We start from the raw sequence: 27,048 nt of genomic DNA on the forward strand, positions 1-27,048 counted from the left end.
CTTGAAGGGTGAGAGTGTAAACCAGATGGATGAAGAGGTGACCAGTGGTCTACATGGCGTCTCGATAAAGATCCTTGTCTGCAGGCAACAGGGAAGAAATCTGTCCTTCTTAAGCCGGGGCAGGTGAGCTCCGTGGCCCCAAGTCACACCCCTGCCTTCCACCTGGAGAAGAGTCTGCTGCAGTGGCTGGTGGGTAGGAGTTCAGCTGGGGAAGGAGAAGGAAGTTGGTCAGAAGAGTCGAAGTTGAGTGGTTCACGACCAATATGGGCCAGCGGGGACAGCTGGGACCACAGGGGTCATCGTTCTTCATTTATATTGAAATTTTAGAAAAAGAAAAGTTTCACAAATACCTTAAAGTGCTCATTCTTACAGAAGCAGAGTCACAGGTGGAGAAAAGATGTCCCCTGACCCTGAGATTTGAGCAGAATGAGGGGGCCAGGCACGGTTGACACAGACAATTAGAGAGGCCCGTAATTACAGGCCGCTTCGGTCCGACCATTTCTTCTATGGCAACATGAGCACCAAACCCCCAAACTCTTCTTCTTCTGCACTGCAGCCCCCTCGGAGGGTTTTGTGGACAAACGTGATGTCAGAGATTAAATTTCATTTTCTAAAAAACGGTTCTAGCAAGACAGCCGCCCCGTTAGGTGTCTGAGAAGTGCGCTCTTTAGGTTCTTGACGGTCACGAGAACTAAGAAGGGCAATAAAAGTTGCAATTCTAAGATATTCACTCTTTCAGGTGGGGAGCGTGCCGCGCACCCCTGATTCACTCCCCGAATATTTCTTGGGCACCTACTATGCGCTAGGCACCGAGTTCCGTGCTGGTGCTTTGAGCGTGGGGCCTGGGACATCTCCTGAGAAGCACGGTTTAAACAGAGCTCGGAGGTGGCAGGTGAGTCCTCACGGCAGGGGACACAGCAAGGTCAGGGTCCACTCAATCCTCACAGTAGCCTGTGGGGGACGGTTGTTCTCCCCACTTTGCTGAGGGGGAAACTGAGGCCCCGACATGTTCAGCCATTTGCCCCAAACCCCACAGCAGCCCAAAGCGGGAGGACGAGGAAGGACCTGGGACCCGCTCCTGTCCTGGGATCTTGGGTGTCCTTCTTGTCCTTTAGTCGGGATCTTGGGAGGGCTGGTCAGGGAGGTCCACCAGCGTGTCCTGGGCACCTGGTTTTAGAGCTGACAGCACTGTGTCCCAGGGCCACCATTCAGGGCAAAGGGACCGTTGATGTTCCCAGGAAGGAATGTTGGACTGAGACCAAGCCACGGGTGGGGGGGGGGCTGGGCGTGGGGTGGGGAGCTCACAGGAGGAGGCCATCAGAGCCTGTCCCCAGGAGGTCGCTCTGTGTTCCAGGTCCCCCCAGGCCCCGTGTGATACACAGACACGTCCTGGAGGGCGTCTGGCTTCCCTGTGGGCGTGGCCTCCTGTGGGCAGCAAGGGAGGGCTTTGCCTGCAGCTCACCACCCAGAGGAAACAGGATCCGGACACATTCGGCACAAAGTCACGGAAAGTCGGAAAGTCGTCCTGATGAATTATGGACTGCGTCTCCACTGTGGGTTTAAAAATCCTCCTCTTCCTTTTCTGCTCAGTTCTATTTTTTTCTTTTCTATTCTTTCTGCTGCCTCCCCTCTCTTTCTTTTTTCTTGAACATGAATCTCTTATTGTAGGAGCACATAGTAGCACATAGTAGGTGTTCAGTGTTTGTTGAATGAATCAGTGAGTGAAACAACGCTGCAGGCTGCCGAATACAGAATGAACTCCAAACAGGCAGCGGAAAAAAACCCTTCCTAGGATGGAGAACCATTCTGGGAGGAGTCACCAGTTTTAGGGTGGCTGTGTCCCAAGGTGACCCTTCTCTCCTGGAGAGGTCTGTAGACACCAGCCATCTGTGTCCCTCAAGACACTTACAAAAGCTCACCGTTCCTGGGTGTCGTTCCTGGGTGTCGGCTGGACCTATCCGCTCAGATCCCGGGGAAGGGGGCCAGAATTTGCATTTCTAATAGGTTCCTGGAGGGTTTCCTCTGTGCACCCAAATTGCCCTATATAAGTAGAGTTTGCTCCTTTTGATCATCTGTGCTGAAGTCTGGAGCTTCCCTCCCCCTCGCCATTAAAAGTTAGTTTTCTCCTCAAAACCTTGTAGAGAAACAAACGAACAAACAAAAGAATGCCTGTCTTTGGGGAAAACTCAGTTGAAAGAGATTGGGAGGATGTTGTAAAGATAGCAAGGCAATGCCGTCTTCTCGTCCTTCCTCTGTTCTTGGAGAGTGTGGCATCTCTTGACATGGGGTGGGGGTGTGGCGGTGTGGGGGTAGAAGATGATGGAACCGCGAGCACTTTTGAAATGAGTGGCACTCGATGATGCCTCCCTGGAGATTATAATGGCTAAGAATCCACCTCATGGGACTTTGGGTTGTTAAGAATTGACCGGTGACCGAGTTATTCTAGGCACCTTATTGGGGCTCTGCTCCTCAGTGCAAGCCAGAGGAGTGACAGTGACAGTCCCCACCCAGGGCTGGGGAGACTGGACTCCCATTCTGTCTACATCTGGCTGAAATCTCCCTTCCCCTTGCTCTGAGTACTTAGCTCTTAGATGGATTTTAGTTCTATTCCCTGAAAACGGTTCTCTACTAGAGTTCAAGAACACGAACACGCACGCACGCACGCACGCACGCACCCACGCACGCACGCACCCTCCATCCACCAGACCATTTTCTATTCTTTTTCTTTCCTGTCCTGGGGATGGAACCCAGGGCCTCTGCCCACTAGGAAATGTTCTACCGTGGAGCTGCGCTGCAGCCTCATTTCTGTTTTTAATTACCCACCCTTATTAGGAAGGCTGACTCGGGATGAATTGGTGCACCCTGAGGTCTGTATTTGGTAAGGAACATCTGAAATGGCCCTTTGATGGGTCAACAGTGGCCAATTTCTTTCTCTCTCTTTTTTTTTTTTTTTTGGTACTGGGGATTGAACCCAGGGGCGTTTTACCACTGAGCCACACCCTCAGCCCTTTTTATTTGAATCGAGGTCTTGCTAAGCTGCTAAGGGCCTCGCTAAGTTGCTGAGGCTGGCTTTGAACTCATGATCCTCATGCCTCAGCCTCCCAAGTTGCTGGGATCATGGGTGTGTGCCACTGTGCCTGGCTACAGTTCCTTCTGATTCAACCTAACAGGAAGCACAGAGGTTAACCAGGTCTATTTTAAAGTTACTATTTTAAATGTACACAAAGAAGAGTGGATGAGACACCCGTGCACTCCCCATGTCGTTCAAGAAACACTTCACTGACGCAGTTGGGGTCTCCTAACCCCCTTTCCCCCTGCGGCCCTTACGATTGCTCCCCACACTAGGACTTCTACCTGCCTCTTCTGTGTCCCCAACAACACCCATCACATTGTTTTGTGCGTCCCTTTGTCTGCAATCAACAAAGCGCACGCAGCCCTCTGCCCCCAGCTCTCCCACTCAGCTGAGGCTGAGATTCCTTGCATTGATCCGTTTCTCTAGTTCAATGTTTTCTTTGCAAAGCCAAGTGCTGGAAGGATTTGCTGTCAAGTCAGCAGTGCATGGAGAAGACAGCCCGTGGCTTCTTGATCCTCTTTTTTCCAACCATCAAGCCAAGCTTGTTTCAGTCCATACATTTGGAAAAGATTCCCTAAGATCTGCAAGGGGAAGGAAAAGAAAAGAAAAGAAACCAAACAATAAATAAGGAGGGCCTGTCGCCATTTTGACAAGTGCATTTTTTTTGCAAGAGGAAAGAGTTCCATGTGCCTCATATCCTCCTCTTGGGACAAGTGGGCCATGCCAGGTACCTGTGTTCCCAAGGCTGGCAGAGCCTAGCCTGGTGGATGTTCAGTATTTGCCTTGTCAATAAAGGAAAGGGGAGGGTCACTTGAGTGACCATGAGAGGCAGGTCTGTTGTAATCCGCTGAGCGCCTTGTTGCGGCTTCAGCTGTTGTTAGAAGATGGCATTGGAGGCTTGGGTGAGAAATTGGAGAAGTAGCATCTGCACAACCGGGGTCACTGGCTGGGACCTGATTCAAATCCTGACATTTGTCAGGTGACCCCAGTGTCATGGTTCGGGGGTGAGATGTCCCCCTAAAACCCGTCTGATTTTGCAGGAGTGTCTGGAGGGGAAATCATTGAGTTGTGAGAGCTGTGACCCAATCGGCACAGCCTGCTGGGCACTGGTGGGTGTCACCGCAGGCAGGTGGGGTGTGGCTGCAGAGGCTGTCACTGGGGGCGGGCTCCGGAAGGCTCCTGCTCCCTGGGACCCTCCACGAACCCGCTTCCCGGCTGCCCTGAGGGGGGCAGCGTTCCCTCCACCGCGCCCTTCTGACGGAGCCCTGCCCCACGAAGCAGCCGGGGGACCTGGGAATGTCCCAGTGTCCTGTGGCTGACCACAGCTGGGTTCTTCTGTCTTCATTTATTAGCTTCCCCCCCCCCCCCAGAACACCACCGGCTTTCTGCCTGGAAGCCGCCTCCCTTGGAGCCTGCGAATTCCCCCATTTCTCTTGTCTCTGTGCCCAAAGACACTATGTTGGAAAGAAACGTCACAATAACTGTCCTCACAGTGTATTTCAGGTTCACTCTGCGTTTGCCTCGTCCCTCCGCGGGAATGCAGACGATGGTCCTCGTGATTGGCAGTGATTGGTGTGTGTGTGTGTGTGTGTGTGTGTGTGTGTGTGTGTGTGTGTACTCACACACACATGCATGCGCATGCCTTTGGAGAGTTCAGGAAGAACTTTCTAAATTCTCCAATGTTTGACGTCAGACTCAAAGGTTTCCTGTGAGATAATCAAGCTGGGCATCTGAACGTGATGGCAAATGACATGGGGCCAGGCTGGCAGGCTGTGGCAGGCTGGTGATGTCTTCTACATGTTGGTAGATAATACTGAATTCAAAGAATAAGATTTTCCTCCCAGTTTTAATGAAGCCTACGGCACTCAAGAGACAGTGAACTGCCTCAGGCCAGCATCACTCTGAATGGAGGAAAATTGAAAGCATTCCCTCTAAAATCTGGAACAAGACAGGGATGCCCTCTCTCACCACTTCTGTTCAACATAGTTCTCAAAACACTGGCCAGAGCAATTAGACAGACGAAAGAAATTAAAGGCATAAAAATAGGAAAAGAAGAACTTAAGTTATCACTATTTGCAGATGACATGATTCTATACTTAGAAGACCCAAAAGGGTCTACAAAGAAACTACTAGAACTAATAAATGAATTCAGCAAAGTGGCAGGATATAAGATCAACACGCATAAATCAAATGCATTCCTGTATATCAGCGACAAATCCTCTGAAACGGAAATGAGGACAACCACTCCATTCACAATATCCTCAAAAAATAAAATAAAATATTTGGGAATCAACCTAACAAAAGAGGTGAAAGACTTATACAATGAAAACTACAGAACCCTAAAGAGAGAAATAGAAGAAGATCTTAGAACACGGAAAAATATACCCTGTTCATGGATAGGCAGAACTAACATCATCAAAATGGCAATATTACCAAAAGTTCTCTATAGGTTTAATGCAATGCCAATCAAAATCCCAACGGCATTTCTTGTAGAAATAGAGAAAGCAATCATGAAATTCATATGGAAAAATAAAAGACCCAGAATAGCAAAAACAATTCTAAGCAGGAATTGTGAATCAGGCGGTATAGCGATACCAGACTTCAAACTATACTACAGAGAAATAGTAACAAAAACAGCATGGTACTGGTACCAAAACAGGCAGGTGGACCAATGGTACAGAATAGAGGACACAGAAACCAATCCACAAAACTAAAATTATCTTATATTTGATAAAGGAGCTAAAAGCATGCAATGGAGGAAGGATAGCATCTTCAACAAATGGTGTTGGGAAAACTGGAAATCCATATGCAACAAAATGAAACTGAATCCCTTTCTCTCGCCATGCACAAAAGTTAACTCAAAATGGATCAAGGAGCTTGATATCAAATCAGAGACACGGCGTCTGATAGAAGAAAAAGTTGGCTCCGATCTACATACTGTGGGGTTGGGCTCCAAATTCCTTAATAGAACACCCATAGCACAAGAGTTAACATCTAGAATCAACAAATGGGACTTACTCAAACTAAAAAGTTTTTTCTCAGCAAAAGAAACAATAAGAGAGGTAAACAGGGAGCCTACATCATGGGAACAAATCTTTACTCCTCACACTCCAGATAGAGCCCTAATATCCAGAGTATACAAAGAACTCAAAAAATTAGACAATAAGATAACAAATAACCCAATCAACAAATGGGCCAAGGACCTGAACAGACACTTCTCAGAGGAGGACATACAATCAATCAACAAGTACATGAAAAAATGCTCACCATCTCTAGCAGTCAGAGAAATGCAAATCAAAACCACCCTAAGATACCATCTCACTCCAGTAAGATTGGCAGCCATTATGAAGTCGAACAACCACAAGTGCTGGCGAGGATGTGGAGAAAAGGGTACTCTTGTACATTGCTGGTGGGACTGCAGATTGGTGCAGCCAATTTGGAAAGCAGTATGGAGATTTCTTGGAAAGCTGGGAATGGAACCACCATTTGACCCAGCTATTCCCCTTCTCAGTCTATTCCCTAAAGACCTAAAAAGAGCATGCTACAGGGACACTGCTACATCGATGTTCATAGCAGCACAATTCACAATAGCAAGACTGTGGAACCAACCTAGATGCCCTTCAATAGATGAATGGATAAAAAAAAAATGTGGCACTTATACACAATGGAGTATTACTCTACATTAAAAAATGACAAAATCATAGAATTTGCAGGGAAATGGATGGCATTAGAGCAGATTGTGCTAAGTGAAGCCAGCCAATCCCTAAAAAACAAATGCCAAATGTCTTCTTTGATATAAGGAGAGTAACTAAGAACAGAGTAGGGACGAAGAGCATGAGAAGAAGATTAACATTAAATAGGGATGAGAGGTGGGAGGGAAAGGGAGAGAGAAGGGAAATTGCATGGAAATGGAAGGAGACCCTCAGGGTTATACAAAATTACATACAAGAGGAAGTGAGGGGAAAGGGAAAAATAATACAAGGGGGAGAAATGAATTACAGTAGAGGGGGTAGAAAGAGAAGAGGGGAGGGGAGGGGAGGGGGGATAGTAGAGGATAGGAAAGGCAGCAGAATACAACAGACACTAGTATGGCAACATGTAAATCAATGGAAATGTAACTGATGTGATTCTGCAATCTGTATACGGGGTAAAAATGGGAGTTCATAACCCACTTGAAAAAAAAAGTACATGTATGAAGATAAGAATTGGTGTGAATATACTCTGTATACAACCAAAGATATAAAAATTGTGCTCTATATATGTAATAAGAATTGTAATTTATTCTGCTGTCATATATAAATAAATAAAATTTACATTAAAAAAGAAATTCTGGAAAAAAAAAGAGACAGTGAACTGTTCATATCGGTCAGCTATTGCTGTGTAACAAGCAACCACAAATACCTCAGTGGCATAGAGTAGACATTTAGTTCTTGCTCAGCAGTTTATGGGTCGGCTAGAGTTCCATGTGTCTGTTTCATGTGTCTCTTATCCTCCTCCTGGGACAAGTGGGCCATGCCAGGTACATTGTGTTCTTGGTAATGGCAGAGTTTCAAGAGGGCAAACCCCTTCTAAGCTTGTGCTCTGCCACATACATTTGTGCATGTCCCATTGGCCAAATCAAGTCACCTGATGGACCCCAAGGTCAAGGACAGGGAGGTTCACCCTGACATAAGCTCCCCCACTCCTTAGGACCTGAGCCAATGACAGTCTCTCTCAGCATTGGCTTCTCGTCCGTGGACAAGCTGGTCTGATCACGGTTACCATAGCACTACCGTGGCCTCCCCGTGAGGATGAAATGTCATGATGCCCACAGGCCCCGTGTGGCACAGTGTCTGAGCAGGTGCTCAGTAAACCTTGGGGGGAGAAGATCAAGCTGTACCTAATAGAATAACTGTGGCTCTGAGCTAGCCCTCTCCTCCTGACATTGGCCACCATGAGAATTACGGCTTCCTTACTCTTCCTGAGACTTTGGTGACCCGAAGGGGCCTATGAATCTTTCCGTTTGCCCAGCGTGGGGTCACGGTTGGTGATCTTAAAGGACCTGACCCTTTGGAATGGAATGAGCGCTGAGCTTTAAACAGACGGGCAGGAAAGCAAACAGGCGGAGTCACCCAGGAGAACAATATTTCAGAGAGGCAGACAGATGGAGGCCCAGATTGTGAACGTGCCAGACTCCCAGGAATACCCTAGAAAACATGAATGTATTTGTTAGAGCTAAATATTTTAAATTTGTTGAGCTAACAATTGTAAGCAAAATAATACCCTTTCACACACACACACACAAAAAAATTAGCCTGCCATACCTAAATAGCTTTTGGGTGTGCACAGGGAATAAGATGAGACGGCGAATTATTTTCCGGTGGCCGTCCTGTCGGCCTTATTTAGGTAGCTCAGCTCATTGGCAGGAGCTGCATACTTAGGAACCCCTCCATAGCAACGGGAATTGCATCCGAGATATGGCCACGTTCCATGTTGTGATCCCGGGGTGCCCAGGACCCAGGGAAATGGAGACGATGAGGGACTCCTACTTCTTACCCAGCAGTCAACGCCTCCAATTTTGGGTGCATTTCTGAGTTCCATGAACAGAAGGGCGGGGGGAAGCTCTCCTCAAGTAGAATTAAAATGGGGCTTTAGAATGCATGGCCTCGCTCCTTCTCCAAACTCTTGAGATAAAAAAATCTAGGTGCACCTGTGATAATTTGGCAAATGGACTTTCTAGAAAATCGGGGCTGAAATGGAAGGTCCTCATTGAGTGGAGATGGGAGTGTGCTCACTGGGATTGGTGGCAAACGGTTTTGGTCAGCTTTTTCACGGCTGGGACTAAAAGATGTAATCCTTTCTCCTCTGAACCTTCTTGCATTGTCTCACACAAGAGCTTTTGGGGGACGCATCACATTTAAGCCACAACACAAACTCTCCTACCTCCTGGCTTATCTGACTCTGGGGCGACGTGGGAATTGTTTTTTTGGAATCATCTCCTTTGGGAAGGACTGCGTATCTCTTCCGTGAGGTCCTACCAGGCTCTGTAGGTAGATGTAGGACTAAACGCGCATGCTCCAAAGAGAATTTCTCACCAGGAATGAACAAAGCAGACTTGGAAACGTCCATAGGAAGGGTCGTCATGGATAGATCACCACGCATTCCAGTATTATATAAAACTGTAACGCATCATTTAAAAAGTAAATAAATAACTAGAAGGAGGACCAACTGAGGAGAGGAGGGGGCCCGGGGGAGGGAGGAGGGAAGAGAAGGGGAGAGTCCTGGGGATTCGAGTGGAGGAGACTGTGTTCTATGCATTTATGAATAAGTCAGGTTGACCCCCAAGACTCCATGTAACCACAGTTGCCCTACAGCCAAAGGTCATATAAGTAAATGGCTTAATCCTGTTGGGAATGTGGTTTCTGGTGTCTGTCCCTTCTAAGGAGTGCTGTGACATAGTGTTGTATAATCCCCACATCCAGTCTCTCTGTCTTAATCAGTCACAGATCTCTCTATTGTTGGTGAGCATCAATATTCCCACTTGGAAAACAGTTTCCATCTTTGCCTGTGAACAGTAGTAACCAGTGAAATGTAATTGGAAGCTCAGATGGCGCTTCTGGGAAAATTCTTTAGGAGACGGAGACAAATAGGAGCGAGGAGTCTTTTGGCCTTTTCCTTTCCTACTGTTCTTCCTGCCTGGAATGTGTGGGGCTGGGGCTCCAGCAGCCACTTTGTGAACATGAAACACACACACGAAGATGAAAGTCACATGTTAACGTTGGGGGAGAAGAAAGAGAAGACGACTGGTTGTAGGGCTGCCATAACAGCTCTGAACTCTACCTCTGGACTCATTTTACATAAGGCATAAGTCATCTCTATCTTGGTTGAGCTTTAATTATTTGGGTATCTGTTAATATCTGTCCAAAATCTTGGAAGTATTGCCTGGAGTCAAAGCATGAATTAAAAGTCAGGTAATGAATTCAAAGTCTAGAGATTAGTACTAAAAGAGGCCTGACGACATGGTTTCTGCCAGGAACCTAGCTTAATGCCATCTGAAGATTGGGTGCCATCTCATCACAAAGTCGTGAGAAGTTAATTTCTGTTTTACTCTAAATTACTGCGATTTCTAAACTTGTTTGGAATTCCTGTCCCTGCTCTGCACTCACCCAGGCCTGGCTCTCCTTGAACAGATATGAACCCTCTCTAAAACCTTAGTGGTGCCTCATAAATCCTGGCTCCCCCTGACCAGAAAACAACCCTCTCTGAAAACCAGCGGTGCCTCATAAATCCTGATGTTGGGATCTGAATTTACTCCCTACCTTGAAATATCCTGCCATGTAGATCATTAACCTGATATCTGCCTTTGTATTATGCTTGTCAAAATCCTGTTAGCTGTAAGTTCTCAAGATACCCCCCCCCCCCGCCGGCAACTTTTTGTGCTATAAAACCTTGTTCCTGGAGACCTGGGGGACTGGTCTCTACCCTGGGGTTTTGGGAGAGACAGTCCCGGCCAGCTCCCGTGTCCACATATACAAGTTTGCTTTAATCTGATTCCAAATTGGAGTCGGTGGTCTTTTCTTTGCATCGTGGTTCAACATTGTGCTCCCAGATCCAAACTCTCCTGAGGACCACACATCAGTAGGTTAAATGAAACACATTTTCTAGTTTTGCTTATGCCAGTTAGAAGAAGGTTTTCTATTGTTTTACAACTAAAAAAAGGTCTTCACTGATTCATAAAGGATTTTTACTCTGGAAGGATGGTTTCTTCCCCTATATTAGTTGATCTTTGTTTTTTTTTTCTTTTATGGAAGGGAAAATTAAAGTTTTATGCCCCCACCCCCATAATCTATAATAGTTTATCTTGAAGCCAGACCTCAGCCCAAGAGTGTAATTCAATGAAAACACGTGAATCCACAAAGCAGATCCACCCAGGAAGGGTCCCAGTCCAACTCCAGACTCTTGTTGGAGGCAGGAGGCCTGGATGTGGGTTTTCTGTCACCTGCAAGTCAGATCCCTCTGAGGTGGGAGTGGGTGCGGATTTTCCCTCTGTTCCTCAAGTATTCCTTCTCTGCCAGTGACTCGAGGTTGCAGATGGTGAATTGTGGAAGCAGAAAAATGTATCACCAGCTTTCTTCTGGGTTCCTAGGTGCCAGGCTTGTGGAAAACCCTGTCCACACGGGGGGTAGGGAGAAACAGAGAAAGAAACGTGTGCAGATTTCCCTCCACCGTCGTTTGAAGATTTAGTGCGGGGTGCATTAGGCAGTCGGATCCTGACAATGGTCTTATCCGTTCCCTGGTGCGTGCTGAGAAATGCCCATCAAATACAAAATAGTGGGCCTGTGAGGCAGAATTTGAGTCTCCTAAGGGTCCAGCTCTCTATCCTGGTGAAGTTCAAAGGGAAAACCAGGCTTCTAAATGCTTCATCACCTGTGGGCCACTTTGGAGGCTTGATAAGAAACAGTGAACCAGGAAAAGATTTCTTAATTTCCTCTATCCCAGTCCCTGCCCTGGACACCCGGAGGGGTTTTTCTGGTCTGGTGACCGCTGCCACCTCCCTGCTAATTTAGCCAGCTCACTTGCTATAATGTGGCATATCTGTTTGGGGAATTTCTCCCTTGAAAGCTTTCTAATTAAGTCTTCTAGAAAAAAAAAAAGATGACATTTAATTATAGAGAAAGGTTTTCTTTTGGTCCCAAAGACAGCAAATATTTCCATCACCTTGACATAATCCTGGTTCTTTTCTGTCTTTCTCTTGTCTACTGAGATGGTGCAAAATGAAAAATAAGGGGGAAAATCCCTAAGAGAGCTAACAAGTGTTTACTTGATTATTTTGACGGGCTGCCTGTGGGGAGCCTTGAGGATCTCTGGTTCATTCCTCAGCTTCGGGCTTGGTCAGCACATTCCTGGCCAGTGGTGCAGAAAGCTGTCTGGCCTCCAGTCTCACTCTGCAACCTCTGGTATCATCTGATCCGGGTTCCCGGTGGGTGGTGGGTGCCAGGGTGACTCCTTGGGTGGCACTGGAAAGAGAAGCTGAGTTCCAGGGAAGCCGGGCCACGGGGCTATTGTGATCGTTTCCTGGGGCTGAGCTGGCTGGAAACACATTTACAGGCGTTGAGGTCCAACCCTGGGGTTACATCCGGGTCTTCCATCAGTTAATACTGGGCTCCCTCTGAGCGTCAGACTCCTTCTCTGGGACACCTGTGGGCGCTGGTGGGGTGGTGGTCAGCCCCCCTGGGGTTGCAGTGAGATTCATTGAGCTCTGGGGCAAGCTGGGCTCCCTGGGGATCTGAGAAGCAGCCAAGTTGCAGGGTGTGTGTTAGGGAGGCTCCTGGGGTGCAGGGGAGGGAGGGAGCAGGAGGGGGAGGGGAGGTGGAGCTGCAGCACCGGTACACACCTGTGCATACCTGTATACACCTGTGCACACACCTCTGTGCCCATCATCGCACACAGAGCACACCCAGACACCCCGCAGTGCATGGGCGCGTGCATTGAGGGCTGTTGTGAGGTGTGCTAGGCTGTGAGGTGTGTTAGGGGTAAGGGGGTTTTGGGGGGATGAATCAGTGCTACTTAAAGGGTGTCCACCAACCTGTGGGCGCTGCTTCTGGGACTGTCAGTGGCCCGTGATGAGCTAAGTGGAGAAATGGAGAGGGCGGCGGTTTCCTGAGGCTGGGTCATTAGCACCACATCCAGGTGGCTTACCCTGCAGGAAGTGCTCTCACCTTTCTGGAGGCCAGAGTCTGACACCAGCATCCGCAGGTGGTGACGGCCCTGAGGATCTGCCAGGATCCTCCCTGGTCCCCCACCCCCAGCTCCTGGTGGCTCCCCGCCATCTCTGCAGCTCCTCGCGGCTGATGCACTGACTCCATCACCGCGTGGTCGTCTTCTCTGGGTGGGTCTCTTGGTGTCCTCTCCTCTTCTTATGAGGACGCCAGTCACTGGACTTGGGGCCCATCCTGACCCAACAGGACCCCATCGCCACTGTTTACATCTGCAGGGACTATTTCCACGTAAGGTCACATCCTGAAATTCCAAGTGGACATGCATCTTGCAGGGACAGGACAGGGGCTGAGCATGTTCTAGACCACACTTGGGAGTGGCCCCATGTGCCACCTTGGCCACATGGGTGCAGAGGGGGCGGGAAAGGTCCCTTGGGTGGGGAGTGGCAGTCACCTCAATCTGAAAGAGCAGAGGCTTCACGTCCAATGAATCAGATCCCCTGCAGCAGAGCCGGGGAGCCCAGCCCAGCCGAGCTCGGGTTCGTATTCTGCATCTCCTAATCTCCGCCGTGCCCTGGGTTCCCTGGGCCTTCCAAGCTGAAGCTGCATCAGAGACCTGAGGGTGGGGGGTGCTTGCCTAGGTATCGGGGTCACTTTTTTTTTCCTAATGAAAGCCAAGTAGGGTCACAGCGAGGGTCAATACACACATGAAGGAAACAAGTCTGCAAGGTCCTGAGGCATTCTGTCCCTGGTGGCAGCTTGTAACTGTTAGTGCACTTGAATCTGTGAGCTTGGCAGCCGAGGGGCTTTGAGAGAAGACCTAGCGGAGGGTTCACGTTGCTTCTCTGCCCCAGGAGGACACACGCCTGCAAGTGACCTGATAACTCCCAGAGTGAAGCGAGAAATCCGGAGGTGACCCAAGGTTGTTGGTGGTGGAGATGGGAATTAGGTCTGCTTTTTGAGCTCCACCAGGAGCCAGGTACTCTCTGAATTTCAAATCCACGTCATGACGTGTGTATTTCCAGTGTCCATCTTTCAGAGGAAGAGACTGAGGCTCCGGGAGGTGAGGTCATTGGCTCCAGGCCATGGAGGAGCTGGCGTTTAAGCTCATACCTGCAGGTGGCCTTGGGTCTGCCCTTGACAGAGAACGCTGCCCCCTATCTGGGAAGGCCATTTGAGCCTCCTCTGCCCCCACGGGGGACTCTTCAGTGTTCCCCTGAGGATGGCTACTGGAAGTTGGCTGCCGTGTTCCTCCACGGAGGGAGCTGGACCTACTGGGCTTCCATAAAGGACATAGGTGCAAGTTCTGGATGAGCCACTTACTGGCTGCCCTGGCCCTGGCTTTCCTGCCTGTCCTGGCCTCTCGGGGTTTAGCCAGGGAGAGCCTGGAGGAGCCTGCTCTTCCTTCCCGTTGCCGTCTGCCCCAGCAGCTCTGTGGACCTCTCCGCCCCCAGCTTCGAACAGGCAACCCTGCCCGCAGGCTCCAGGAATTGCACCTGCTCCCTGCTCCCCTGTGGCTGAGGGAAGCAGCGGTTTTCTGCTGTTGCCAACCTCCCAGGGCCCGAGCCTCCTCCTCATGTGGCCAACGCCCTGCATTCAATTCTCTCTGCTGTAGATACTTGAATTGGCATCTGCTTTGATTATTTTCTTCATTCCTCCTCCTCCTTCTCTCCTCTGCCTCCTTCTCCTTTTCCTCCTCCTCCCACTCTCCTCCTCCTCCTCTTCCTCCTCCTCTTCCTCCTCCTCCTCTTCCTTCTCCTCCCCTTCCTCCTCTTCCTCCTCCTCCTCCTTCTCCTCCCCTTTCTCCTCTTCCTCCTCCTCCTCTTCCTCCTCTTCCTCCTCCTCCTCCTTCCTCTTCCTCCTCCTCCTCTTCCTTCTCCTCCCCTTCCTCCTCTTCCTCCTCCTCCTCCTTCTCCTCCCCTTTCTCCTCTTCCTCCTCCTCCTCTTCCTCCCCTCCTCTTCCTCCTCTTCCTCCTCCTCCTCCTCTTCCTCCTCCTCCTCCTCTTCCTCCCCTCCTCTTCCTCCTCTTCCTCCTCCTCCTCCTCCTCCTCTTCCTCCTCCTCCTCCTCTTCCTCCCCTCCTCCTTCTCCTCCTCTTCCTCCTCCTCCTCTTCCTCCTCTTCCTCCTCCTCATCTTCCTCCTCCTCCTTCTCCTCCTCCTCTTCCTCCTCCTCTTCCTCCTCCTCCTCATGCTTCTTCTTCTACCCCCACCCCAGGAGATTGAGCCCTGGAGCGCTCTACCACTGAGCTACATTCCCAGCCATTTTTATTTTGTTTTGAGATGGGATCTATAGGATTTTGCTAAGTTGCCCAGGCTGGCCTAGAACTTGCCACTCTCCTGCTTCAGTCTCCCAGTCACTGGGATCACAGATCTGCATCCAGCTGTTCTAATTCCTTGATTCCTCGCCGACTAAAATGCCATCTAAGCAACTTCCCTTCTCTGAGTCTCGATTTTCCTATCTGTAAAACGGAGATGATGATAATAGCACCTAGTGCCCAGGGTATTTGTGAGGATCAAATGAGTTAATTCTAGTTCAATCTTGAGCTCAGCTTCTGGCATATAATAAAAACGGTCCTCCCAGCTTGGAGACCCGAGGCATGAATTTTCTACAATCATCTAAGCACCATCATTAATTCTATAGTTAGCCACGGAGCCGGGCTGTGGTTTACTCTTTTGAAAAGCATTGGTTCTGGGTGTGCATATTAATGAATGTCACCAGGAAAACATTCCAGGAACTGCGGCTGGGGCTCAGTCTAGCAGCTTCTGCCCTTCTCTCTTCCTCTGCCATCTCCCCCAGAGCAGGAAATCCAGCCCCACGCACGGCCAGGTAACTAACTCGGAGAACACTGTGAACTTTCAGAATTTCTCCTGAAAGCCCGTGTGTCGTCGTGAAACATAAGCCCATCTTATGAATCTGTCTTTCATGGAAGATTCAGTCACGGGTGCCAAATGCCAGCATATCAGACTGCCGGCTAATTTTAGCTTTCTCACTGTCTTGCAGACATGTCATTAATCCCACGGAACAGCAGAAATCCAGGCGAATCTCTATGGTGCACTGGGACTTGAGACCTTGGCCATCTGCGTGTGCCATTGGATGTCTCCTATTCCTTCACGCTTCCGGGGTCACTTGTCCCATTCAACTGAAAATGCAAATGGTCCAAGCTCCCAAGTCATGTAGGATGTTCAATGCCTTTTTGGATACAGCTGAAATCGTAGAGGGCTTTGCCCCTCCTGGCCACGGCCCGTGTGGAGTGCTAGGTGGATTCATGTGACATCTTCCCTCCTGAAAATATTATTCTCAGTCCCTTCTTGGCCTTGCTTTGAATGTAGTCCTTGACCTCTGCGCCTCAAAATCACCAAAATAGGCAAGTTGCCTGCAGGTTTAGGGATGGCTGGGCTGGAGCTCAGCTCAAGACAACAGGAAAGTTAAAATTGAGTAGTCGGCTGGGTGCAGTGGTGCATGCCTGTAATACCAGTGGCTCGGGAGGCTGAGGCAGGAGGATCGCAAGTTCAAAACCAACCTCAACAAAGGTAAGGTGCTAAGGAACTCAGTGAATCCTGTCTCTAAATAAAATACAAAATAGGGCTGGGGATGGGGCTCAGTGGTCAAGTGCCCCTGGGTTCAATCTCCAGTACAAAAAAAATCGACTAATCAACACTGTGAATTTCTGTGGTCTCCACGGCCCCCAGGAATTCTGTCACCACTGTCTTTCTTCTTGGGCCCCCATTGACCTCCCAGGTGTCGGGCTCCTCCCTGCTGCCTGGATCTCTCTCCTGGCACCTTCTTCAGTTCCATTTGCTTCTTATTCTTCCCTAGGGACCTCTTGACCTCTAAACTCCCAATTCACAACACTTGTGTATTGAGGGCGAAAAAAATGTCCACTTCCCCTGGAGTTCTTGGCAGGTGCGGAACTGTCTTCCTTTAGAAGGTTGCTTTGAGGAGGGTTCAGAGCGTGAATGTGCTTTCTGACCCCATCTTCCAGGTCCCTCTCACTCCAAGGCTCATCTGCCCTCAAAGGGGTGGGCAGGGACAGAGGTGGGAGGAGAGAAGCCTCTCCCGGTTGAACAGAGTCCTGGAATCCAAGTGAAAGCTCAGTGGCGATTTGAAGATTGGGGACATCCACAGTGGCCACTGCCCACTGCAGATGCTGCTCCCGTCCCTGAGGGGCACGCTCAGCTGGTGATGCTCATGCTTCATCTTAAAATTTTAACTGTGCAGTTTTGTGGGGACAGTGGGAGGACGTGCCACATGTATACACTTTGTAATGACCCAGTCAGTTTCGCCAATAGGACATCCTTGCTGTGGGTAGATCCTCTTGGGAAACGGAAGAGGAGATAGAAGCTGCTGATAGTGTGGACGAAGCTCTCATGTCTGAGGAAACATCCATGGTGCCAGGAACCAGGGTGCTGAGGGGGCTGGGAGGAGCTCGGCCTCTGGGACGTGTGGAAACCCAGGAAGAGGAATATCCTGGAATGTTCTGGAATGTTCTAGAATGTTCTAGAATGTTCTAGAATGTGCAGACATAGAGGGACAAGGCTTTGGACTTCCCCAGGCTGTGGGTTGATGAGAGTCTTAGGACTGGCGTTCTCAGGTGGGGTTAGCTGTGGAGAATTTAAACATGGAGCTATTTCCAAAACAGAGCAGAGTTCAGGAAACTGACAGGAAATAGGTCCGCATCCTGGGGCCATTGTCCTTGAGGTCTGAAGGAGAAAGCCAGGCCCCTTGGTGGGTAAGAACCTCCTGCAGTCCAGCGTTGGGAGGACCAGGCAGCCAGGGTGGCACAGCTGGTGTGCTACAACCTTACAGCTGCCTTAGCAAGTCACCGATTCTTGGTGGCTTCAAACAACCCAAGCTCATGACCTTATTACCTTCTAAGTGTGAGGGTCAGAGGTACGGAATGGGGCTCAGGGAGCAGAAATCAAGGTGTCAGGGCAATTCACTTCCTTGACTTTTCCAGCCTGGAGAGGCTGCCCACATTCCTTGGCTCCTGGTTTGCCAACCGGTGATGCCACCACGTCACCTTCTTCTTCCTGTCCCCACACGCCCAGCAGGTGCCTACTCTCACCAAGACACTCACGATGGCACATAAGGCCACCAAGATCATCTGGGGTGATCTCTCCATGGAGATATCCAGCCCATCTCACCTCGCACATGACCTCTGGCCTTGGAAGGTACCCAGTCACAGGTCCTGGGCATCAGGACGTGGACATCTAGGGGGAAGCAGGGAGAGTGACACTATTCTGCCTACCACAGCGTGCTCCCTGTGGACACTGATGACAGAAGGCCACCATGCGCCCCTCATGCAAATTAGTTTCATGGTGACAGAGGGGCAGGGGTTTCTCCATGGACCACGCTTGGAGACACCTGCTCCATCCTGTCTGGTGGTGCCCAACCTGTTTTCCAGCCGAGCGGCTCCTAAGCTACAGAGTGAGCTGCTGAGACTAAAGACAACAAACGGTGCCTTGTGTCCTCCCGGCAGCCTCCCAGGGACTCCGACACGGTGGATGCTTGAGACATAATGTGGTTTGACTGTGGATCTACTCACAGGGCTATTTTGTGTAGTTGGGCTGAATGGAACACATTCTGAAAAGGAATTTGATTTTTTTCCCCCCAAGGGCACTACGGAGCTACCCAAGGTGCTAAGAAAGAGCATGGCAAGGTGTGTAGCAAGAAAAGGGAAAGGGTTTGACATTCCAGGAAGATGAAGCTTTGAACAAAGATAGGGAGGAGTGAATTCAAAAAAATGCAGGTTTGGGGAATGGTGAGATTTCTTGGGGAGCTGTGGGCAACGTTTCCTTCTGGCTTGTCTCCATCAACACTTCAATAATTGTGCACACAGGCCCTCTGCCTAATTATCTTTGTGGTCCCCCACGGTGTCTAGCACTGCCTCGCACATAGTAGGTGTTAATTAAAATTTTGGTGAGTCAGACTGAACTTGGTGAGCCACTTGACCTTGAGCGCTCTGGGCTTCAGATTTCTCATTTGTACAACACAGAGGTTAGACCAGGGCCTCCCAGCTGGGCCTCAGTGGCATTTAGAATGTTTTGCTTCTTCTCATGGAGAGCACTTCCCAGGGGGACCCATATTTAGGAGGGGAAGTTGGTCTGGCAGGCTCTGCAGCTCTTGCCTAATTCTGAGACTTTCAGGTTTATAGCTGCTTCTGACATTGACCAAGCTGTCCATTCACACCACAGACCATTCTCTTCATGGGGAGAGATAGGAGGGACTCTTGCCGGGCTAAACTCCGAGACTAGTGTTTTTCTCGGCAAAGGTCACAGAAATGAATTGAAGGACGTGTCAATTAGAGGCCCCAGAGATTCATTAAGGAAAGTAAGGAATGCACGTTTAAGGGAGACTGGGGGCCATCTCCAGTATGAGAGAGGCTTTTGGAGTCTCAGGCCGTCCTTTTAAACTTGAGGGACCGGCACGGGCAGGTGCATGGAGAAGATGTCAGGCTGGTGATCACGGGATGGTTTATGGTGGCCTGGACATGCTCAGGATCCTTAGGCTGATGTGGTCTCCATTATCTGATTGGTAGACAACGCTGGAAAATCCCCTGAACTGTAGGCTTCTTAAAATATCGTCTCTCTCTTTGCCTAATCTATTTATCGCGTGGGCTAATAATGAACAGTGCGCAAAGTAATTTCCTTAAGTGGGTGAATTTCCGGGAACTCTAAGATTCATAGACTTCTCAGAAATTTGGGAGTGACAGGGCCTGGGAGAAGAAGGGGTGGGCAGAGAGGGAAAGACCTAGATGGCATGTGGAACCTTAGATTAAGAGGGTATTTTCCTGTTACCTCCTTTTGGCCATTTAAAACAAATTTCTTCTCAGGCCCTGTGGAGGGTTATTTTATAAAGTCTTTGCAATAACCTTATGGACAAAGTTGGTATTTGTAACCCCGTTTACAGATGAGGTTCAGAGAGTCAAGGGGCCTGCCCAAGGTCACAGAGCCAGCAGGTTGCAGAGCTGGGGTCTGAGTAGTTCCCCTGACTCCAAACCAGCCCTGACCTCTGCCTGGATGTCCTTCTGTAAACACCTGGGGATGGGTACCCCAGGAAAAAGCATGTTCTCTTATACACCCCCAGTTTAGTTTTTAAATCCAGGATTTTTGTTGTTGTTGTTTTGTGCCTGGATTGAACTCAGGGGCACTTGGACCCTGAGCCACATCCATAGCCCTATTTTATATTTGATTTAGAGACAGAGTCTCAGTGAGCTGCTTAGGGCCTCACTTTTGCTGAGGCTGGCTTTGAACACGTGATCCTCCTGCCTCAGCCTCCCCAGCCTCTGGGATTACAGGCGAGCGCCACCGCACCCGGCTCAAAACCAGGATTTTGACATCTCTCTAAGGTCGCCATCGAACCCACAGCCCATTTGCCGACTTACGTCCTCCTCATTTTCTCCTGGATCAATCCACGGTGCCATCCTGCCTTGGGCTCTCTTGTCTCCTTAGCTCCTCTTTGTCTCTTGTCTTGGGCAGCTTTGAAGCCTCCAGCCTGTTGTTTTGTAGATGTCCCTCTGTCGGTCAGACTTTCCCAATGCTCCCGCGGGGTTAGACAGCGCCTGGGCAGGAGTAGGCACAGGAGCGCTGCCCTCTCCCCAGCCCCGCCACGGGGCGCTTGGCCGCTCAGCCCTCGTTCCTGGTGAGGAGGGTGGCGGTAGCTGGCAGGTCTCTTTCCTTCTCTGCAATGAATAAGTAACTTGTAGGAGATACTTTGAGACTGGAAAGTATCTTGCTATTCATCAAACTTTGACCCATTAGGTTTAACATCCCGGGAAGATTTTCATCTCCATTATTCATTTGATACTTGGTTTAGAGCTTCTCTCTTTCAACCCAGTTTATACCTTTATTCATGTTTTTTTTTTCTTGGTACAGGGTTTGAACCCAGGGGTGCTTAACCACGGAGGCACATCCCCAGCCATTTTTTTTGTATTTTGTTTATAGACAGGGTCTCACTGAGTTGCTTAGGACCTCGCTAAATTCCTGAGGCTGGCTTTGAACTCCAGATCCTCCTGCCTCAGGCTCCTGAGCCACTGGGATTGCAGTCCTGGGCCACCCTGCCTGGCCTTAGCCACGTTCTTCTATTCCCTCCCATCCCCCTTCCTCTCTCTTCTTCTCTCCATCCTCCCTTCCGGCTCCCTCCCACCCTTCCTCTTTCTTTTCTGTTAACAAGTTGAACGCTCCTGAACGCCTGCTACGCTTTCACCCATCAACAAGACAGACACGGCCTGCTCAAGCTCTTCCCATGGTGAACAGGCATCCAACATGGTTTCAGGCAGCTTTTGTGTGGCTGCGACCAAAATAACTGTAAGAACAACCTAGAGGAGGGAAAGTTTGTATGGGACTCATGGTTTCAGTGGCCTCAGTCCAATGGCCGACTCCATTGCTCTAGGCCTGAGATGAGGCAGCACATTATGTGGAAGGGCCCAGCAGAGGGCAGCTGCTCAGCTCACCGTGGCGTCAGGAAGCAGAGAGACCAGGATGGGGAGGAAGCATCCTTCCAGGGCACACCTGCAGTGACCCACCTCCTCCAGCCATGCCCCACCTGCCTACAGTTACCACCCAGTCAATTATTTCAGATTATTAACCCACCAAATGGCTCAGCCCACTGATTAGGTCACAGCTCTCACAACCCAATTATTTCACCGCTGAATGAATGTTCCTGCATTAACAGGAACTTGGCAGACTCTTCATATTCAAACTACAGCAAACACTGTTGCAGGTAAATGACATTATTGTCCTTACGAAAGAGGCTGCAGAGGTCCCTTGGTTGCCAGGGACACGGCAGGAAAACCAGCAGTGGGCCCCACCGGGTATCAGGCCTGTGGCACTTTGCTCCTGAATTTCCCAGCCTTCAGAACTGTGAGGAATGAATTTCTGTTGTTTATAAGCCTCTCGATTTATGTGTTGTTGTTTTTTTTTTTTTTTAAATAGCAGCCCTATATGAACTAAGACACGGCTGCATCCGTAATGTCCTTTAATGGGATTTCTATGACAATAACTTATTTACTGCTTGAGTTAATTACTTTCAGAACAGTGCCTGGAGCATAGCAAGTGCTCGGTAAATATTTGTTGAATGAATGAATGAATGAGTCAGCGAATAAGCAGGGCACCTGCTCGGATGCCCCCCAATCTGTGTCCAGCACCCACACATCTGGGCCTGCCACTCCTGTCCTATCCGCTCATTTGCTTAGGGTGTCAGCTGGACTGCTCTGATGGGATCTATGTAGGAATCCAGAGGCATCGGGGACGTGGAAGCTGTTTCTTTCACCTGTAACAGCCCTGGGCCACTATTCCAGGTCAACAGGTGGCTCTCGTGGTTATTTCTGGACCGAGCAGTGGGGGCTGACAGTGGCTCTGCCATTATCACCTTTTGCAACCCAGACACCTCTTCTGGCAGCAGGGAAGAGCAGACCTGGAGGTGGGGAGGAGTTGCTGGGCCGCCCCGGAAGTGACGCAGTGCCTTCTGCTCACATTCTATTGGCCCCAATTCAGACATGTGCCTGCATCTAACTGCAAGGGAGGCTGGGAAATGTAGTCCAGCACGTGTCCTGGAAGCTGTAGAGAGCAAGTTTGGTGAGGAGGTGGCAGCCTCCGCCATGTCCGGTTGCCTGCTTGAATCCTGCCCAGGCTAAAGCCCAACGAGGGCATGAAAAGTGTCTGCCCAGTCGTCCTGTTCCTGAAGGCCAACACACGCCCTGGCTCACTACAGTAACAATGACTCCCAATACAGTTGCCAGGGGAGGAGGTGTCTTAAGCATCCTGATGCCTCCCTCCTGGACATTCTTGAGTAATTTCTCTGGTATTGAACCTGGACATCGGGATCCAGAAGCTTCCTAGTTGGTTCTAATGTGTAGAAAGATTTAGGAACCACTGTCGTTGACCTTAAATGAGGAAGGAATGGCCAAATCTGCCTGTCCCAGTGGTTACAAACTGATATTTTGGGAGATGAAATGTTTGGCTTGTATGGGGCTTAAATTATTATCATTTTTTTTTAAACTACGTCAATTGCCAATATTTAAAAGGTAGAAGATGTTATGTGACACCTTTTTAAAAATATAACACTTTGGATTTTCTTATCTCTGCTCTCTTTAAAAACCCAGTGATGTGGCAACATAGGGCACATGTTCTCATGTCACAGTCCCCACTTTATGTCACTTGTCACCTCCTTCACCCATTTGCTGCCTTCCTGGAGAAGAAAGGCAACATTTGACTCTCTCCATCCAATTCATCTTTTGCACATTATCTCAAGAATTTCATTTTTCACAGAATTGGCGGTGGGGGAGGTTTCAAGACCATACAGGCATTTTTCTTCCTCTGCCCTCAAACCATTGCATCCACCACCCCCAGGCCCAGCTCCCTGGGAGCAGAAACGCACTGTCTATGTCATCAGCACCAGGGCTGCAGCAGAGGGGCCCTGGGAGCGGCTCTGAGCTGGGAATGAGGGTGCTGGGTCTTTTCTTAGCTCTGCAGTAACTCACTGAGCTTAGAGACCGGGCATTTTTTTCTCTGCTGGGCTTTGGCTCTCTTGTCTTTGAAAAGAGGTGGTTGAGCTCAGTAATCTTCCAATTCCTTTCCTACTCGGGGGTGGGGGAGTCAGGCCCCATTTTAAAGACTCTGGGGGGTTCCCCGTTGGAAGGGGCCATTTCGGAGGTAGAAATCTGCTTCGTTCATGACTTGCCTCTGAAATGAAGCCGATGGCACGTCTCTTGCCGATAGGAATCAGCCATGTGCCGACGTCGCATCCAGCCGTGCAGAGCTATATGACAATTAATTAGATCAGTAAATAAATTATTGTCACACAGATCCCATTAACGGGCGCGAAAGGGGAGATTACATCTTTCAGAAGCAAACTTAAAAATTAATGTCGATCATCTTCTGAGGAAGGGTTTATTTTTTATCTCTCAAGCAGACTAATAGTTTGTTTATAGTAAATGATCCCGGAAAGAGATATATTAAAAACCCGGGACTCTCCGTGTACCCCGTCAATCTTTCTGAGTTCTTGCTCTCTCGGTCTCTCAAAGGAATCTCACCAAAGAGCCCAGATGTATGAGCCTGCAGGACGGTCTCACTGGGGCCTGGATAATACGGGCTTGTCTGTGGCCCTTCTGGCAGCTGTGTATGCAAAGTGGCCTCTGAGGGAAGGGGGCCTCCTTTCTCCTTCACTTTGGGGTGAAGGAGATGGCGCGGGGGTAGATTTTGACTCGAAAACGCGCTGCGCCAAGGTCCAGCACAGCAAGTTCAACTGGGCAGGAGGCCCCTCCCCTGGGCCAAGGCCAACAGCAACCAGGAGGCGACCTAGTTTGGGTTCCCCAGAAGTAGACCCCAAGCTAGGGATAAAAGGGTAAGCCCCTCATTTGCAATGTGGTCCCAGAAAACTCGGGAGGGGAGCGAGGACATGAAGGGGAAGAGAAAGCGCTGGAGAAGGCCGAGGTTGGTAGGAGTAACCATGACGCCTGGGAGCCACCGTGGAACACACCCTCCATTGCTCCGTGGAAGAAGGGAGGGGCTGGGGACTTACACACCTGCTCTACTGTCCCTGGCCGCAGGCCGACCCTAGAGACATTCGCCTCCTGATTCTTCTCCCTGCCAAAAGCAGGATAGAGAGCACGTAGAGTCAGGCCCAAGAGACAGGTGTGACAAAGGAGGCACCCCATGGTGCCTAGTATCCATCGTTCTCCTTGATGGCATGTGCCGACTTTGATGCCACACCTTTGGTGGTCACCCCTGGAGGACGCTCACTCTGCTGGGAAGAGCTGTGCCTAGCGCAGGCCTAAGCTCATTATCATAACCCCGCCCCCTGCTGGCGGTTATTGGCTCCGAGTGAGCACAAGTGGGAAATCCAGGCCAATGAGAAGCTGGGAGAACTGGAACCCGCCTCCACCCTTCTGAGTGGACCTGGGAGGGAGTGGTTGGGGGCCATCTAGAGACCACCAAGGACGGTCAGGAGGAAGCCCGAGCCAGCATCACAGAAGGACAGGGAAAGACCACAGCAGGTCTCACCAGTGGGCTGCCCAATGAGACATTTGACACTTGGCCTTCCTGGGGACCTCTGGTTGTTGGAGCCAGTGAGTCACTTTTATTAGTTAATCCATTTGCCTTTTCTATGTGTGCCATGCAGGCACCCCACGTCACTCCAGATCACGAGATGGGGGTGGGAGGTCCGGGCTTCCTGGTGCTGTGGGACAAGGCTGTTCTGGAAGCCACATGACTGGCAGGAGACGGCTGCACTGTGAACTCCCTTTTCCGAAGCAGACAGGTGGGGTCGTAGCCCAGGCTCTGCCAGGGTTTAGCTGTGTGGCGTTGAGAGGTTACAGACCTCGCTGAGCCTCAGCTTACCCACTTATAACCCGAGGACTAATAATAATACCGGCCTCATAGGATTGTTCGGAGGGCAAAGGAGCGTCAGTCTTGGCCCAAAGTCCCTGCTCCGCAAATGCTAAATGCTAATGATGATTCCCATTATGGAGAGAAAACAAGCTCCCGCGATAAGAGGCCTTAAGGAGGTGTGAACTATGCTCAGTAAATAGCACTACTAGGAACTTATCCTCTTTAAATAATCAATTAAGTGCCTGAAAATATGTGTGTGAGAATTTCATTTTTACTACTGTTTAAATGGGCAAACAGAAAAAAATTGAAAATATAAATGTTCCGCTCAATTATGGTACAGTCATACATGTAAGAGACTGGGCTAATTAAAGTGATGATGTGTATTTTACTATTGTCATGCAAAGATGCCTTTTCTGTATTAAGTGGACAAAATTGAGCCTTAAATCAGCATACATAAAGCTCAGTGCTGCATTTGTAAGAAAGAATGTATACTCCAACATTCAGACTTGCTTGCTCCAGGGGTAGGATGTAGGTCTTGGGAGGGTAAGTTTCAATGCCTATTTTCCAAGTGATTTGAGTATTTAATTGTTCAATGAATTTTTTTGCAATAACAAAATTCTATTTTAAAAACACAAAAGAGGTCCAATACTTCCGACTTGCTAAAATGGCCATTGCCCCTCATTTTCTGAATAAAATGAGTTTTCACTATTTCCCACAAAAGGTAGGGCTCACAGAAAGGTTTTTTTTAAAAAAACCTTTATTTGTTTCTTGTTACTAAAGTATTATGCATCCCTAGTACAAAATTCAATTATAGAAATCTATTATTGAGTTCCTGCACCTTCCAATCTCATGCCATTATTTCACTCCTAAACCCAAAGAGTATTTATTTTTAGCTTTTCTATGCATAAACTTACCTCCTGTGTTTATTTTCCAAGTGTATGCTAATACTTACCTCTTGTATGTTTTCTATTCAAACTGTCACCCTGGGTAAAACACTCTTTTGTCTTCCAGCAAAACACAAAATGCTGTGTTATTTGAAAAGGCAAGTCTTAATTTCCAAAGACACCTTCAAAAAAATTTGACTTCTTTAGATCAAAGAACTCGAATGTATACCTATATCATTTTTATTTATGACGATTGGACTTATGTATGGTAAAAATACACAGATCCTAAAGTATACCGTGTGATGACTTTATGTGTATTTATTTGTTCATTTTAAACAGAGGCCAATACTTTATAAAACTCTCCTGCAACTTGCTTTGTTTGTTTAGCAATATACCTTGGACATCTTTCCCCATCTATCTTACTCTTTGCACCACTGATTAGCCTTCCATCACCGTGACAATAGGGTCATTTATTTCCCCCGGCCTCTCTTGATAGACATTTGGATGATGTTCGATTTTTTTTTTCCTTGTTACAAAAAGTGCAGTCAACCTCCCTGTACATCCATCTTTGTGTCCTTGCGGGAGAATTTTTCACAGGTGAATTGCTATTGATGTCCGAGTGCGATCGATTCGGAGCACCCCCTGGAATGTTCGAGAGATGTAATCTCTGTTCCCAGAGAGCGCAGCCAGACAAACACCATCCTCCTCATGTCCCCACCGGGGACCTCGGCTTTCATGTCAGACCCTCCTGAAGGTGGGGGATTGTGGTCAGCGTCCCCTGGATTCGCTCCCTGCTGGGTGAAGTCTGAGCTGCTCCATCCTGGCAACTTTGGGATTTGCATTGGCTGGTAGAAAGGCAGCCTGGTGCTGGGCTTTCAGAATCCTTGTCGTGGACATGGAGACCACACAGGGGCAACAAGCAGTAAAACAAAAGAATAACGTTCGAAACCCAAGTCTTGAGAAACAGGCTCCTCTCTTGGTAGACTCAGGAGGCCCTGGGTCAGCAGCTCTGCAGAAATAAACCCCAGATTTTTTTCACAGGCAGCAAAGACAGCTTGGTGGGCTC

General features: G+C 49.1%; 1 protein-coding gene and 1 long non-coding RNA gene across 3 annotated transcripts in view; one reads left to right on the forward strand and one right to left on the reverse strand.

Moving 5' to 3' along the window:
* The window catches only part of Rph3a (rabphilin 3A), a 197,610-nt gene that overhangs the window by 60,810 nt on the left and 109,752 nt on the right, over positions 1-27,048 (forward strand). The window lies entirely within an intron of this gene.
* Positions 3,192-20,450, reverse strand: LOC144375198 (uncharacterized). Its single transcript, XR_013434689.1, has 2 exons — positions 20,154-20,450; positions 3,192-3,654 (listed from the first exon to the last, which is right to left on the reverse strand). It is a non-coding gene; the product is annotated as an uncharacterized LOC144375198 (long non-coding RNA).

This window comes from Ictidomys tridecemlineatus, chromosome 2 (genome assembly GCF_052094955.1).
Source record: "Ictidomys tridecemlineatus isolate mIctTri1 chromosome 2, mIctTri1.hap1, whole genome shotgun sequence".
NCBI lineage: Eukaryota > Metazoa > Chordata > Mammalia > Rodentia > Sciuridae > Ictidomys > Ictidomys tridecemlineatus.